Source organism: Hylobates moloch, unplaced genomic scaffold (assembly GCF_009828535.3).
Source record: "Hylobates moloch isolate HMO894 unplaced genomic scaffold, HMol_V3 SCAFFOLD_6, whole genome shotgun sequence".
Lineage (NCBI taxonomy): Eukaryota > Metazoa > Chordata > Mammalia > Primates > Hylobatidae > Hylobates > Hylobates moloch.
In genome coordinates this window covers 50,070,194-50,087,890 of record NW_026652281.1, presented here as the reverse complement: position 1 = coordinate 50,087,890, position 17,697 = coordinate 50,070,194, and the positions used below count along the sequence as shown (strand labels likewise).

The 17,697-nt window shown below is 36.1% G+C and overlaps 1 long non-coding RNA gene across 1 annotated transcript in view; it reads right to left on the bottom strand.

Annotated features, from left to right (window-relative positions):
- LOC116470373 (uncharacterized) overlaps positions 1 to 1,424 on the bottom strand; it is a 70,781-nt gene extending 69,357 nt beyond the window's left edge. Inside the window, exons 1-3 of the long non-coding RNA XR_004248596.1 lie at positions 1,132 to 1,424; positions 885 to 977; positions 499 to 604 (exon numbers count right to left, since the gene is read on the bottom strand). This is a non-coding gene — a long non-coding RNA (uncharacterized LOC116470373). The remainder of the gene's footprint in view (positions 1 to 498; positions 605 to 884; positions 978 to 1,131) is intronic.
- Positions 1,425 to 17,697: the final 16,273 nt, after the last annotated feature.

Sequence of the window (17,697 nt, the reverse complement as noted above, 5' to 3'; positions counted from 1 at the left end):
ACTCCCTACAGCCTTGTTAAAAATAAGAAAAACTCCAAAAGGAAAAATCAAACTGAGCCCTTATGAGCTAATGTATGGCCAACTGGTCCAGGTCTGGTAAGGTAACCAGGAGGTCCTCAGAAACATGAAAAAAATAAAATATGCTACCAAGGTTAGAAAAATAATAAAGGCCTTTCAGGAGTATAGAATTCAAGGATTACCTTCATCATCTCATTTGGCCCTTCATCTTTTACAACCCAGGACTGGGTGTTGTTAAAAACCTAAAAGTGGGAAGACCACAAGATTATTTAGAACCTAAATAGACAAGACCATATCTGGTAATTCTCACAACTAACTCTGCCTTAGAATTACAGGGAGTGATGCCTTGGGCCCACCACACCCAGATAAAGGCAGCCATGGAACCTAAGGAAGAAAGTGCCACTTACTGAGCTGAAGCAGTCTCAGACCTGAGGTTCCTTTTCAAAAGGACGGGCAAGAAACCTCAAACAGATAGGTTACCTTGGGACCACATATACTTTTTCGTCAGGACTTAATCTACTTGTCTTGCTTGCGGATATTCTAAGCTTTGCTCTTGGAGTCACCCTGTTTCATCCAGAGCCTACCCCTGTTTGGAAAACACATGACATCAAGGAGAGTGCAGTTAGGGAACCTAACCCCCAGACAAGTCAAAATATTTAATTGTTTTCCATTCCCCTCTTGGTCAAGGAATAAAACGGCGATTAGGCTTATTCTGACTGGCATCAGGATAGTGGGCAGTCTCCTTGCCCCTTAGGGAAGGTTTGCCTACCATGAAGTTACCCTCCACAACTTTGAAACAGTTATAGAAACTTTAGCCAATAAGACCGGTGATGGCCTTATCTGCCTCACAGTCTCCCCAGACTTACTAGCCAATATCGTGCATTATAACCATCCGGCTCTTGATGACCTCTTGGCAGAACAAGGTAGGGTGTGTGTAGTCACCAACTCTTCCTGTTGTGCTTGGGTAAATAATTTTAGATAAATAAAAAAATACATTAAAGTCATCTACAACCAGACCAAGTGGTTGCACCAATTTAACCAAAAGGGCATGGGCCCTCAGGGAATATAGAAAAATTATAAAACAGGCCATCTCTAATCTCACATGGTTCTTACCCTTCCTGGGCACTTTAGCTGACATCCTACTTCTCATGATCTTTGGGCCCTGTTTCTTAAACTGCCTTGTTTCTTTTGTGTCTAAGCAAGTTGAGGCCATATAGCAATATGAACAGCTAGGCTTATACCCAGGAGATAACTAGACCTACCCAAGACTAGCTAGGAAAAATTTCACTCCTCTAATGGGGCCCATATCAACAGCTGGATTCAGCTTAAAGAAGTTATAGAAGATAGACCTTTGTCCCTTCATACCCCTCAAGAATGAGGAGTAAATATAGAGAAAAGGAGGAATTTGTTACATAGTTTAATGGTAATATGACATAGCTGAATTTCTACCCAGCCTTAACTCTGCTTATCTTTAAGAAACAGGACACCTGTAATAAAAAATTCCCTTTGCAACCCTTACAAGCTGAGACTGGTAAGAACCAAGACAGCCAATCAAATCACTTCAAAAAGACCTAGGGCTCCATTATGATCACATTTCCATGCTAAATGGCACCATGACCACTGACAATCACCATGACAATGACCAAAACAAGCCATGAAAGGACAAAAGGAAAGGCAGCTCTCAGGTTCTGGGACATTTCCCTCCCATTACCAGAAAAGACATGAATATTCCTCTTCTCACTTTTAAGGCGAACCCTTTCATTAGAGAAATCCTGTATTTTAACCCTTTCACCCCTCGCTAGTTGAGAAGTTGATTTGTGAGCCATGCTTTTGCTTCTCAATCCCATGGCCATTGAATAAAGCCTGCACTGCTTGACACTTTCAGTTTTAGGTATTGGCTTTGTGATACTGAACAGAGAAGGACCCCATCTTTTGGGGGACCAGCTTTGTCAGTAACAGCGTTAATACCAATTCTCTACAAACTTTTCAAGAAATTAAAGGGAAGGGAACACTTCTAAACTCTGTTTACAAGGCCGATATTTTTCTGATACCAAGGCCAGACAAGGACATCACATGAAAAGAAAACTACAGGCCAATATCATTAATGAACATGATGCAAAACTCCACAACTAAATACTAGCAAACTGAATTCAGCAACACATTAAAAGGATCATTCACCATAATCCAGAGAGATTTGTCTCTAAGATACAAGGATGATTCCACATTCTCAAACTGATAAATATGATACACCACATCAGCAGAATAAAGGACAAAAATCATATGGACAAAAATCACCTCAAAATGTATTAAAGACTTTAAACATAAGACTTGAAACTATGAAACTGCTAGAGGAAAACATAGGAGAAAAACTACATTACATTGAGTTGGGCAATGATTTTTTTAGATTTGACCCTAAAAGCATAGGCAACAAAAGCAAAAGTACACAAATGGAGTTACATCAAAATTTAAAAGTGTCTGCACAATAAAAGAAGCAATGAAGAGAGTAAAGAGAACTTACAGTTTGGGAGAAAATATTTGCAAGTCATATATCTGATAAGAGATCTATATCCAAAATATAAAAGGAACTCAAACAATTCTATAGAAAAAAACAAATACTCTGATTAAGAAATGAACAAAGGACTCGAATAGACATTTCTCAAAAAAGACATACAAATGGCTATTAGATATATGAGAAAATGCTCAACATTACTAATCATAAGAAGATGCAAATTAAAAACACTTCACCCCTGTTAGAATGTCTGTTAGCAGAAGACAAATGATAACAAGTGTTGGCAAGGATGTAGAGACAAGAGAACCCTTATACACTGTTGGTGAGAATGTAAATCAGCACAACCATTAAGAAAAACAGTTTGGAGATTCCTTTAAAAACGAAAAATAGAATTATCATATGACCTAGCAATCCCACTACTGGGTATTTACCCAAAGATTTGAAATCAGAATGTCAAAGACATGTCTGCATTTCCGTATTCACTGCAGCACTATTCACAATAGCCAAGATATGGAATCAACCTAAGTGTCCATCAAGGTATGAAAGGATAAAGAAAATGTGGTATATGTACACTATGGAATACTATTCAGCCTTAAAAAAGAAAGAAATTCTGTCAATTGTGACAATGTGGATGAAACTAGAGAACATTAGGCTAAATGAAATAGCCAAACACAGAAGGCAAAATATCATGTGTTCTCACTTATATGTGAAATCTAAAACTATTTAACTCATAGAAGCAGAGAGTAGAAAGCGGATTACCAGGGGCTGGGGGCAGGGTGGAGAACGGGGAGATGGTAATTGAAGAGTACAAGCCTCTTAGCAGGGATAAGTTTGATTTGTTTTGGTTTTTTTTTTTTTTTTTGGAGATCCATTGCACAGCATGGTAAACATAGCTTATAATTGACTACTGTACATTTCAGTATTGCTGAGGGAGTAAATTTCAAATGCTGTCACAAAATAATTGTAATACTTGAGGTGATAGATGTTAATTAGCATGATTTATGCATTCTACAGTGTATTCCAAAATCATAACATACTTTTTACCCCATAAGTATATTTAAGCATTATATATATATATATATATATACACCTCCAATTTATCAATATAATAAAAATAAAATACCCAAAACTACAAAATTATATTCAGGTCCCCCAGATTAGACCATTTCAACTTAAATCTTAAAATACAAACAAATAAACACAAATTCTCCATTTTTTAAAAATAACTATCTTTTTAAAATGTCTCATTTTATCACAGTTTTACAGCAGCAATAGCATGATGCACATAAGCTTGAGTATCCCTTATCAGCTTTCCCGGGAGAAGGATGGCAGAATTAAATTTCCATGCAACACACTAAGAAATAACAGGCACGACTTAGAATCAGGGATAAAAATTCAAATGGACTAGATTCTGGGACGAGATACCACCTAGAAAATGTGGCAAACATTAATGTTTCCAGGCAGTGCCACTCTGCCTTGTGAAATTACCTGGGTCTTTTGGTGTGCCGGCTACTTCTTTGTAAGTGGTTGAGTAAATTCATCATCTCAGTGTCATATGAGCTCACTGCTGGCATGGTTTCAAGAAATCTCATTATTTTTTGATGTCTATGATGGATTAAAGATGAGAATATTGCTGGCCTAAGGGTTCGTTAGCCTTGCCTGTCATATTTGTCAGCTACAAAGCAGCTCTGCTAAAGGGTTAGGAGGGCGTTTGGGAGAGTGGGCCATTAAAACACAGTTCCATTACTTACACTCAGTTAGACTGAGGAAATGGAGGGTAACAAGTGTGAGAGTTGCCCCATGGGATCCATTTTCTTTGTTACACACCCGAAAAGAAAAAATCAAGATGACAGCAGAAATGGCAAGAAGCTCTCCCAACACAGGATGGTTACATCTTGTAATTTCTCACTGCAGGTGAAAAGTGCTTGATTGGGTAACCTCACAGGCCATTCTGGGAGTTATGCGGCCAGGCAACATCCTGCATGATCAACCCCAATTCTTACGTGAACTGACCTTAGATTGCTCTCTAGCCACTTAGAGGTAGAACAAGGCTATCTGTTCTAAGTCCTAGGAACAAAGGCTATTTGTTTCAATCACAACAACACATTGTGATTGAAAATATTAAACATATTCTCAAAGATATTTTAAATGCCTAACATGACGATAGTAAAATTATCTTTAGTGCTGTAATTTTTAAGTAGATATTATGTTCACAAGTTTTCAGGAATGTTGTACATACAAGGTAAAGCAATGGACATCCGCAATGTTACTGAAAAATTGATTACCTAATTCATGGTAATGCCTTCCAGGATTATTCTTCTCATGTTCATGTAGGAGGTGCTACTTATAGATCAGACTATGCAGGGATGTAGATACCTTTGGAAATTTCTTTCCTGAAGTCCAATATAGCCATTTACTGCACCAAGTATTTTACTAACTGATAAAGTGGTGAAAAAAAAATACAAGTCCTTTCCTTGCTTTCATGAAGCTTACAATTTAATATGGTTACAGACATTAAACAAATCTTATCCTATAAATACATATTTCTTATTTGCTTTAGTTCACTTAAAAATGTGTGTGTATCTACTACTTGTAAGATAATGCGTTAGTAGTTCTGGATTCCACAGACATGAAAACAACACAATCCTTTTGGCCTGCATGATGCTTACAGTTTTGTGGGAGAGAAAGATATGTAAACAGATCATTACAATACTTTGCAATACATCTAGGCTTCTGTCTCATTCAAGAGAATCCCTTCCCTTCCCCTTCTGCTTCTGCTTCCTTTCCCTTTTCTCTTCCCCTTTCCTTTTCCCTTCCTTCCCCCACCTTCCTTTTTTCTTGCTGTTTATTACATTGCTAATATATATCAGGGACTATATACTAAGTGAAGTTCAGATGGGATCAATTGTCTGCTTACTATGTGCCAGGCACAGTGCAAATTGTAGTACATGCATTATTAACTCAAACAATTCTCAGAATGGTATTATTATTATTATTCCCATTTTATAGAAAGATTAAGTAACTAAAGAGTCAAATGGGAATGCTTACATTTGAGCAAAGATCTGTGTGATTTCATAGTGTGTGTTCTTATCCACTATATGTCTATATAGGAGATCTGTGTTAGAGTGAGATGTTATTCAAGAAAAACAATAAACCTTAGCCAAAAGTGAATAAAGATAAATTATTTCTATAAAGTGAAAATATGTACCCAAGAAAAATTAAACTTGTCACTTTGATTTATTAACATTGTCCCCAAATGGATTAAGTAACACTCAAATGTATTTTTAAATAGTACAGTATAAAACCTTTCATTAAGTAATACTATAAAATAGTGTGTATATGTGTAGGTACATGTGTCCCCACACATGCAATTGAAAAAACTTAAGTAAAAATATTTTTATCTTTAAAATATTAGCTCTGGGCTTAGTGGAAGAATTATTGGGCCTCACTAATTGCACCAAAAGCAATGGCTGTAACAGTGTAACCCTGAGAAAGTGTAACTTTGGATGAGTGGTGGTGAGGGCTTGGGGGACATCACCACCTGCTCTGTCAACTCCACATGCACATCCAGGAGGATGGAGGGAGGCAAGTTGATGGTTGTTGAAGGATTATGTTTTTTGTTATCTTAGTTAACATGGAGGCCACATGAAAACACACATTAGCTCTTTCTAAGCCAAATTTTCCCCTTGAGGTAGTCACGCAAGTATACAATACAATGCCTTATAGCTTATTCAGTGGTGTTAGAGGGAAACAAAGTTAAAAATGAACTGCCGGAGCCATGGATCCTCCCGTTCCGCCTCTGAGGGTGAAAGTCAGTAGAAAGACAGATCAGGCTCTGCCTTGAGATACACACAGGCTAGCAGAACCGAACCATCACTTGACACTGTAGAGACTACTGAGCTTGCAGTGTTGGTAGGACCATAATGAAGCCAGGTCATTCCTACATATTTAAATTCTCAGAAACACCAAAGCCAAGCATGTTTCTCTGGATTCACCATGGGCTCTGGCTTAAGAAACAACTCACTCATTTGTTTGCAGGGATGTGCCCATCTAACCCACAGCATAGGCCATTCACATTTTCTCACTCCCACAGGCTCTTGTAGGGGAACTGTTCTTACTCAAGAGAAGAATCAGCTGTCTAGAGTCCCCAAGATAAGTAAACTAAAAATCTCTGCCTTAGGGCCTATTTGGTAGACAACAATTGTAAACAAGCTAAGATTTGTACTCCTCACCCTTACAGTGTTATATAATAAACAATTCAAAACCTCCAAATTTGATTTTATACATTCAGGGTTTTAAGAATTTAATCTTACTGTGTCAGTCTCCAAATCAATCTCCTAACACATTGTTTTGTCCATCCACCACTTACTGAAATTTGTTCAATAATGTTTCTCATCTGCACCCCTTACCCATTGTACATACAACTTCTGGCTGCAGGATAGCGTCTACAGTCTAGAAGATTAAGGAAAAAGTGTTGAATCTAAATTCCCAGAAGTGTTCCCATAGTATTCTCATGAGTTCAAACATCCTAGAGTAAAAGGACCATGTCTATTTTTTTTTTTTAATTCCCAAGTGCAATATCTAGCGTGGTGCCTTAAACATAACATGTTTACATTAGCACTTGAGAATATCTGCCTCTTTAATATTTATTATTTATTTTTCATACATTATTTTGGAGGGTACTTGTTATTTTTTCTATTTACTTATTAAGTTTTGGGGTATATGTGCAGGATGTACAGGTTTGTTACACAGATAAACATGTGTCATGGTGGTTTGCTGCACCTATCAACTCCTCACCTAAGAATTAACCCCAGCATACAGTTAGGTTACTAATTTGGAAACAAAATATATTAGGAAGTGAGAATCATTCATCCCATAATTTTTAAAAGAGAAAAATAATATATTTTAACATTTATCTGTGCTTACTCTATGCAATATCTTGTTCTACCGAATTTTTAGAATTTACTTTTAGCTATCCATACTTTTCTAAGAATGGAAACATGTCTGCTATATTTTGCACTAGAGAGTTACTGAAGCTTGAAATTTTCACAACAGAAACAACGTCTTTTGCTTTCCCTTAGACAATTCAGCTGCTTCTTTTCAATACAATCTAGTCATTACACTTTTTAAGAGCCACAGAAATATCCCCTCAGGGATGTTTTTCCCTTTCTTTCTTCACTCCAGCACTTTCTAATCTCAGGGGAAAGGACGGTCAATGTTTTCTGCGTACATTTTCCATACTGTACAAATTCCCTGTATTTTCTTCCAATGGACACAACCAGTCACCTTTCCTTTTATTAATTCCCCCATTGCAAAATGAAAACTTTTTTTTTTAAATGAGTATTAGGTTTTTAAATTTGTTATTTTTCGTGAAACAAAATAAACATTTTAATTACTCAGATAATATAGAAATTAAATAGAACGATGAAGGAATATAATAAATGACTATATGCTGAAAAATTCGTATGTAGATAAAATAGCAATATTTCTGAAAAAGTTGACATCAGGAAAAAATAGAGAATTTGAAAATACAGTGTTAAAGAATGAAAGATGAAGATAAATTATTTAATTTTAAAATTATCACAAATTAATGTAACCAGAATAACTATTTAATTTTATGTTATATTCATTTGAAACTGAATATTTAGTACTTATACTTGTGAAATTACTATAAAGGCATTTGATATAATATGAAAATATTTTTCTATGAATCCATCTTATTTATGAATATTATTTATGCTAGATACAGTGGGCATTTAGCAAGCTTCTTGGAAATTTTGAATGGTAAGACAAGATGCTGGACACTAATTCAAGGACAAAGAGAAATTAGCAACTTTCTAAACTTGGGGTCATTAAACCCAGTGAGATCATTACTTTTTAAATAATAGAGTAGGTGAATAAATATATAGATAAATAATTTAAATATATAAATAATTTAAATATATAGATACATACTTTAAAACTTTTTCCCTTCTTTTGAATTTTTCACATAAGTTCTACACGTTACATAGATAATACAGCATGTAAACCTTAAAAACTTTGATTCACTTTTTGTACCTTATGCCCAAAAGCTGTTATTTTATTCATGGCAACTCAAAAGGACTATAAAAACCATACGAATTAAGTCACACAATTGTCTGCATCTCTTGTCCAAACTCATTGATTAAAAGCCAACTGGTAATTTATCCCAACATATCAGGAAATGATCATTCTGTTCCTTGTTTTGTAGCTGTAATGGCTTTACAGTTATTCATAAGACTCCAGAGAATAAACATTTAATAAATTTTCATTCTCACATCCTAATGTTTATACTTGAGTAGTAATAAGAGGAAGATTATTTTTCTTTCATTTCTAAAAGTTATATTTTAATTGTGTATGGTAATAGAGTGAGATTATTAAAATACCACATGAAATGTAAAAACTATACAAATGGTACTAGTAGCCAAATTAATCCTGCAAAAAGGAAAACATTGCAGAAAACCCAAAAGGAAATTTAAAGTTTTAATGCTAGAACTTACAGATTCCACTTCAAGTTGTCTTAATGAATAATGAGGGTAATAAAATGACCCTTAATATACTCAGTGAGTTTTCATCAATCACTTCTTAAAATGTCTGTAACAACAAATTGCTAGCTTATTTCTGATAGCAAATTGTTGTGTTGAAGGATCAGGTACACACTGATAGAATTTTAAAACCAACATAGCTGTGAGTTACTCCATATAGAAGAGGTAGATCGTGAGTCATGAGTCTTGTGTACAGACAACATCGATGCAGTTGGGAAAATGAGGTTGAGTAAGGTGATTGATCCGGGAAAGGAAGCTTCTATATCTGGATGAGTTATATCCTGAGTTGTGTGAAAAATTTACAGAAGGAGCTCATTAAAACTAAATCAATCTTTAAAAATGTCAAGGAGATGAGAATAATGTCAGAAGACAGAAGAAAGACCAATAAGATAAGACTTTCTAAATGATGTAAAAAATGGATATTTGACAGTGACCTTCCCCCCAAAGATACTATGATAGATTCTCCAACTGATGATCTAAAAATTTAGTTAAAAACCCACTCACTTTTCTCTAGGAGCACATACCAATTTACTAAAAGCAAATCATTTCCAATAACTTTCTTTTCTCTTTTGTTGAGCTTGTCTCAAAAGCAGAGATTGATTAGTAGGTTTCATTTGAATCTTTGGACTCAGTAAATTAGGGGAAAAAGACAAGATTACCTACCAGAATATGCTGAGCAGAATGAAGTAAGACATTTTTTGCAATAAAGATCATATATTCGTACTGTTTGAGAAATAAGATGCAGGATTTCATCAAGTCATGTTTGAGATCACAAGTTACTCTTCACAGAATTCTGTAGTTTAGCAACATGGAGTTGAAGAAGTGAAACAATTTTCTGTGGTGTGTAGATGAGGTAGCATAGATGCCATTTTGGTTCCATTGAAATCAACATCCTGACAAACCGGCCCATAAAGTCCCATTCCTGATACAACTTTAAGCTAGTTTTCCTTTTTTAAAATGAGAATTTATATAGTTATACATTTTAATAAGTTTAAATCAAATGTTCATTAACATTTACAATGAGTTAATTTAATTTGAAAATAGTTTTAGGAGCCATCCTGCTCTCATAAATATTTTTATCTCTAAATATTTTTAGATATTTTTAGATATTTTATCTCTAAATATTTTTAGATGATTTTTGCTGTTTTCTACCAGTTCTAACTTTGCTAGAAGCTTGAAATGATCAAAAATATTTTTGTGAAATTGATATAACAATTTCTCCTTGGTCTTAAACCCAGAAGAAATTATAGACTTTAGGGACCTTTAGGGTATTGCAAAAGGTCAAAAGCTCTATAAAAACGCAAAGGTTTAATTAATGGAGATGATGAAGAGCAGACAAGGCTTGATGGCTGGTAAGAAAATGTGTGGAAAATTGTGCTTCAGAGTACAGCAAATAAAGCAAAACATTTATACAAACCAGCCCTAGTCTGATCTGTATCTGAAACATACTGTCATCCTTTTGATTTTTACTTGCTTGGTTAAATTTCATTAAACAAAATATATAAGCATCAGTAATTTCCTGAGAAGCACTGTCATTTGAGAAAAGTGTAACTACAAAAGGAATAAAAAATGCACAATAATTAAGCCCAAGCTGATTACATTGAAATAAATTTGTTAAGTCCTCTTACCTTTAAATTACATAGTAAACATATCAAATAAATGCCTGTACACAAATCAAGTTTTTATATTTTATTTTTGTAAAAAGGGTATTTATTCCATTGACTCAAATTTATCAACTTACAAAAACAACAAAAATGCTAGACATTAACCAAATTTAATTTGAAGCTTATCTCTCTAAGTCGTCGTCAAAGAATATGAATCCAAGGAGTGATTAGCATATGTGCCTAATATCCTTACGTGTTGCTTTGGCTGTGATTCAAATGCACAGTAAGAAATAGGGTTGGGCTCACTTTTTTGATCTATACGACTCTGAAAATGTCAAGAGGCGAAGCCTGAGTTTCCTTTGCCTTTTGTCTGCTTGTGGTGAGATAGGATAACTATCCCTCTGGTTTTCCCTCTGGTATAAGCTGAGCATTAGGGAGAATACAGGGCAATTTGAAGCAGCTGTTAGAAGTAAAGCTGGAGAGTGATAAAAAATTTCTAACAACTGGACTAAAGGATCATAGTTCCTTATAAAGTCCCTTTAAGCAGCGATCCCCAACCTTTTGGGATCCAGTGACTGGTTTCATAGGAGACAATGTTTCCATGCATAGGGTCGGGGGTGGAGGTGGGGTAGAGGAGATGAAGAGTTCCACAATAGGGTTCGTGCTCCTATGAGACTCTAACGACCCTGGCTGATCTAACAGGAGATGAAGCTCAGGTGTTAATGCTCCCTCCCAGGCCGCTCACCTCCTGCTGTGCATCCCTGATCCTAACAGGCCATAGACTGGTACTGATCTGTGGACCGGGGTTGGGGATCCCTACCTTTAAGGGCCAAATAGCTTTGTCCTGGTAAACAACTTACAAGAAAGTAACATGTGCTTCCTAAAGTCATGGTTGCTGTCTTAAAAGACATGGATGAGAAGAGTTAAGAGGAGGGCTGGAAAATGGCAGAAAATACAACTGTATCAAAAATAAGAAATGAACAATTCTATGAGGAATTTGATTCTTTTTCACCTTAACCAAAGTGACACTATTTGATTACTTTCTTTTTTTCCAATCACTCATTATTTTCTGTCTTTCTAATCACTCCTGTCATTGTCTTACATTTACATTTATTCTTTACTTTTGTCTTCTCCAGTTTTGGTCCTTGGATAGCTTCTTGTTTCACTTCACTTTCTTTTCCTATGTAATCTCACTATGCACATCTTTTCCTGTCTAGCATTCCTCTTCAAATCCTGAAATTCTTCTCCTTTGCTTCTGTAGATGCAGAGCATCATTTACAGAACCCCCCAACCTGTGCTTTGAACATTCATCTCACCTTCTTGCTCTATGGGAAATCTGGCTTTGTCCTGAGAACACTGCTTCCTCTGGGACCCTCCAAAAAGTATCTATTATCTGTAATAACACTGGGCCCTAGGGATAAGGTATTTCCTCATTTCCATTTTTATAACATTCACTTTCCCCTTTCAACAGAAAACCTTATGTCATAAGTGTATCCCCACTCTCTGATTATTGCTACACTCTACTGAACCCCAAGTCATACCCCTCATTTCTGAGGAATGTCATTGTCATTATTTTTTCCAAATTCAATATATGTACAAGTGAGTTAGTCTTAAGCACTCTGACCTCCCAATTGCTTGAACTTCTCTTCCTTAAAGATCTTATATGGCTTATTAATTTATCCACTCACCCCTTCTGTCATACTCCAAATTTTGTTATTAGCACTGCCCATGCCTTTTTGAAATGCAATTCCCTGCATCCCACCTTCTGACAGCCCCTCCTATCTATCCAGGTCCCTCACTCTAGTACTCTTCCTACTCTCCTGTAGCTGAAATTCTATTGTCAATCTTCTTTATTCTTTTGTATATACTCTTTCCCTTGCCCATCTGTACTTCTGTGGTAATCTCTTGGCAAAACTAAAATGCTGGTTAAATCTGTCTTCCATCTATTCCATGCCTGTATCTGTTCAGCTGAATATAATGAAGAAAAAAATCCCCAGTAATACTATTAACTCTTTAATGTGATGGCTACTAATACAAAGTTGGCTCTAATTGCTCCTGGTAATCACACTACACTTCAGGAGTCCATGCATTCACCTACTTTCTTAGGTGACTATGTCACACATCTTTTCTGCAAATCTCCAATAGCTCCTCTCCTAGCTTCGCATTGCCCTGATAATTTAGCTTCTAACTTTATCAAGAAAATTGAATAATTCAGAAGAGAGCTTCAATAATCCTTTCAACATATTCACCCACATTTCAGCATCTGAACTCACATGTGCCTTACTTAATGTTACCCAGAAGAATACCCATGACCCTATCTAAAGCCAGTACCACCACTTTTACACTAGATCCCATTCCCACTGCCTCATCAAGAACATGCTGGCAATTCTCACCTCCCATTTCTAGATCATTAATTTTCTCTCTACTGGCTAATTCCTCCCAACCTACAAATTTGTTCTCCCTCACATCTCAAAAGAAAAATATTATCTCTCAATACCTTTTCCTGACTACCATCCATTTTTGTGAAATCCTTTTCAGTAGAATTCTTCAGAAGAGTAATCTATATTCTCTGCGTTTAATTCCTGTCCTTGATTATCTTTTAGACTCATGGCAGAAAGGCTTTTCCCTCTTACAGTTTAAAATAGGTACAAACTATTGATTGTGTTCTAACACACTAGTCACTTCCTCTCAATCTGCTTTGCTGGTTCTGCCTCTTTTCCTTGATATATAAATATTATAATGCCATAGAACTCAGCTCTTGGACCCTCTTGTCTTATATACCCACATTAATTTCTTCAGTTTCTCATTCAGTTTCAAGGGATTATATCTCTCCAGCCCTTCCAAGTTCCACATGCCCATAACCAACTGTTTACTGGACATATCCATATGAATGTCTAATAAATGCTGCAAACCCAATATAGCTCAGATGGAATTCTTGGGCTAGACATTCCCATCTCAGTTGATGGCAACTCTATCCTCCAATTGCTGAGGTCAAAATCATTGCAGTCATCTGTGACTCCTCCCTTTCTCTCATGTATCCCAAAAGCCTGCTAACTCAACTTTTGAAACATTCAGAATCTGACCGTCACTCACCCCTCAACTGCTACCACCTTGGTACAAGCTATTGTATCCTCTAACTTGAATTACTATAGTAGTTTCCAACTGTTGCCTTACTTTAACTCTTCCCTCTTATTGTCTATTCTCAATGAAACAGTCACTGTAAAAGTTTGAAGGTGTGAGTTGAACCATGATAGGACTCTGCTCAAATCCTTCTAATGCCTCCTTATTTTTATCTCAATAAAGACCATACTTCTTCAGGGGGGCTACAACTTTCTATCTTCTGCCTGCTACCTCCTTCCTTCCTCACACACTCTCTCACCCTCTCTCTCTCTCTCTTCCAGGGACATAAGCCTCTACTCTACTAACTTTTTTCCCTTGTAGCACATATCACCTACTAAAACACTGTATTATTTGGTTATTTAATATGCTTATTCACTTACTTAATATGCTTACTCACTTTGTAGATGCAGAACCTCAGAAAAGGATTCTACTGACAATTGTGCTTTAGGGAGAAGTGGAGTAGGGAAGAAGGACAGAGAAAGGAGCAGAGCCAATAAAAGATGTACTATCAAGCAAGGTACTACTATGGATAACTGGAGATAATCCTAATATTCTCCAAGTGATGAAGAATCCTCCAAAAAATTTATGCAAGCAAATGACACAACTGGATTGTGCTTTTTAAATATAACTCTAAAAACATTGTAAAGAAATACAGCTGAGAGACTCAAATTAACCAGCAGAATTTTTTTCAGGATATTTCAGATGTTATTGCTGTTTTCATACAAGAAACGACAAATTCTAAACTGAAATATTTGCAATAGAGCTGGAAAAGAGACTGACAGATAGCATAAATAATCCACATGAAAGGTATAAAGGAGATGGGACACATTTTTGCCAACTGTTTTAGATTATTGTTTGCGGGCTTCTTTTGACAAGGCATAAGAGAGTCCTCAGAAAAAAGATACAGATAGTTGGAAGTTAACAGTGATGGGAATTATTAGTACTAAGGGACCATAGGCAGGGCACTAATAGAGTTTTGTACAGTTTGATATAACATTTGTGGCCCCAAATAAAATATAGGCTGCAAGAGAGCGGAAATGTTCATTTGATTAGTTCATAGATACATCCCAATTACCCAGAGCAGTCCTTGTGAAAAAGAGGTGCTGAGTAGGGATTTGCAAAATAAATAAATAAATAAACTAATCTGCACTTGAATTTGCCTGCTACATACATGCAATGACTTCCTAGTCTATTTGTCTACCTCTTCTCTGATATCCTCATGAACATTTCTAAAAGCATCCTGGATATGTCCAGTGGAGGTTCTATAGGCACTACAACTACTGGATGTTGTGAAACACACTTATCTACACATAATTCACATCAGCCTTAGACTTGGCTACTGTATTGCCATCCACGCTATTCTTAAGACCAGAAGTCATGGGGTCAGCTCAACTTCTTTCCTGTCATGAATCAATCAACAACTTTTACCACTAAGCTACTTTTTGCATGTATTCTCCTTTCCATCCCCATTGCAAATAGTTTAGATTAGAATGTGGTCATTTCTTCCACGAAAAAATGAAATAATTCCTAAAATACTCTGAGAAAAATTTTGCTTATTGAGTCTCTCAACTGTATCTATTACAGTGTTCTCAGAATTATATTTAAAGAGCACAATCTATTTGTGTCATTTCCTTTCTTACAATTTTTGGATGACTCTTAGTTGTTTGGAGAATATACTTTAAACTCATTATTAAGGTATACAAGTCCATTCCTTTCTGACCACAACCTTTCTCAGTTACTCCTCAGTTTCATTTATTTATCAGTGGATTTAACTAATATATGCTAGAGGTGCTATATGCTAGATGTGCTGCTATGTGCCACACCCTGTGCTAAGCGCTATTACTTAAGAGTATCTTTCTTTTCTAGAGTGGGCCTAAAGTTTACTCTTTTAAAACAAAAAAAAAAATGACTTATCAAAGGATTTTCACTATTTCTTTATTCATAATAATAAACAGCATAACATTTTAACCATGTGATTGTTTCAAAGGAATCAAACCTTTTCTGTTCCCCTTTTTTACCTCTCAGGTGCAGAAATCATTGGTCATGGTGAGCCCGGATCAAAGCACCATTACCTTATTTGAAATGCATTTGATGACCAATTTCCCCTCTGTTTTTTGATAATAACAATATAGCAACTAAGAGTTAAAGGTTGTATTTGTTAAAATACGTGCATTTTATTTTATAATTTTTTTAAAGTTTTAATTTTTAAATTTCCTGTATATATTATAGTTGTACATATTTATGGGATGCATGTGAACTTTTGATACAAGCATACAATGCGTAATGATCAAATCAAGGTAACTGGGATTTTGTTTTTGTGAAATCATATAAATCTTAATTCAATTATCTAAAAACAGCAAAGAGTAATAATTTTCTAATCTTATTTCTATGGGAGAGAAAAGTATTTTTAATTCTATGTTTATATATATTTGTATCTTTCCAAAGTCTCTCAGTTTTCATTTTTGACTTCTTATCCCTAATATTTTGAAGAAATATAGTCTCTTTTGTTTCTATATTATACATTTATAAAACTATACATTTTACTGGATTGATAGATTTGCGTGTTAACAGGTGGTCCTACATATAGGATGATGAGAATTCTCTCTCTCACCCATTTCTGTTTAGTGCAAATGATTCATTCGGCCTTTTAGGTACTGATTTCAGCAATGAATTAAATCAGTTCTGTATGGTTGGCAAGGCTTCAGGAAACTTACAATCATGGTGGAAGGGGAAGCAGGTATGTCTTACATGGCAGCAGGAGAGAGTGTGTACATGTGTGTGTATGAGTGCAGGAAAAACTACCAATTATAAAACCATCAGATCTCATGAGAATTTACTCACTACCATGAGAACAGCATGGAGGAGACTGCCCCACAATCTATTCATTTCCCACTTGATCGCTCCCTCAACACCTGGGGATTACAATTAAAGATGAAATTTGGGTGGCAACACAAAGCTAAACCATGCCATTCCATTCCTTGCCCCTCCCAAATCTCATGTTCTCACATTTCAAAACCAATAATACCTTCCCAACAGTCTCACAAAGTCTTAACTCATTTCAGCATTCACTTAAAAATCTGATTCCAAAATCTCATCTTAAAAAAAAAGCAAGTCCCTTCTGACTATGAGCCTGTAAAATCAAAAGCAAGTTAGTTCCTTCCAAGATACAATGGGGTTACAGGCATTGGATAAATGTTACCATTCCAAATGGGAGAAATTGGCCAAAATAAAGGGGCTACAGGCTCTATGCAAGTACAAAATAAAGTGGGGTGATCATAAAATCTTAAAGCTCATAAATAATCTTGACTCCATGTCTCACATCTAGGTCATGCTGATGCAAGAGGTGGGGTCTTCTGCCCCTGTAGCCTTGCAGCATACAGCCGCACTCCCAGCTGCTTTCACAGGCTGGTGTTGAGTGTCTGTGGCTTTTCCAGGCACATGGTACAAGCTATCAGTGGATCTACTACTCTGGAGTCTGGAGGACAGTGGCCCTCTTCTCACAGCTTCAGTAGGCAGTGTCCCAGTGGAAACTCAGTGTGGGGGCTCCAACCCCACATTTCCCTTCTGCACTGCCCTAGCAGAGGTTCTTCATGAGCACCCCACCCCTGCGGCAAACTTCTGCCTGAACATCCAGGTATATCATACATCCTCTGAAATCTAAGTGGAGGTTCCCAAGCCATATCAAGCATTTAGATTGATTCCATGTTTTTGCTATTGTGAATAGTGCTACAATGAATGTATGCATGCATGTATTTTTATAATAGAATGATTTCTATTCCTTTGGGTATATATCCAGTAATGGGATTGCTGGGTCAGATGGTAGATTTGTTTTTAGCTCTTTGAGGAATCACCACACTGCTTCCACAATAGTTGAACTAATTTA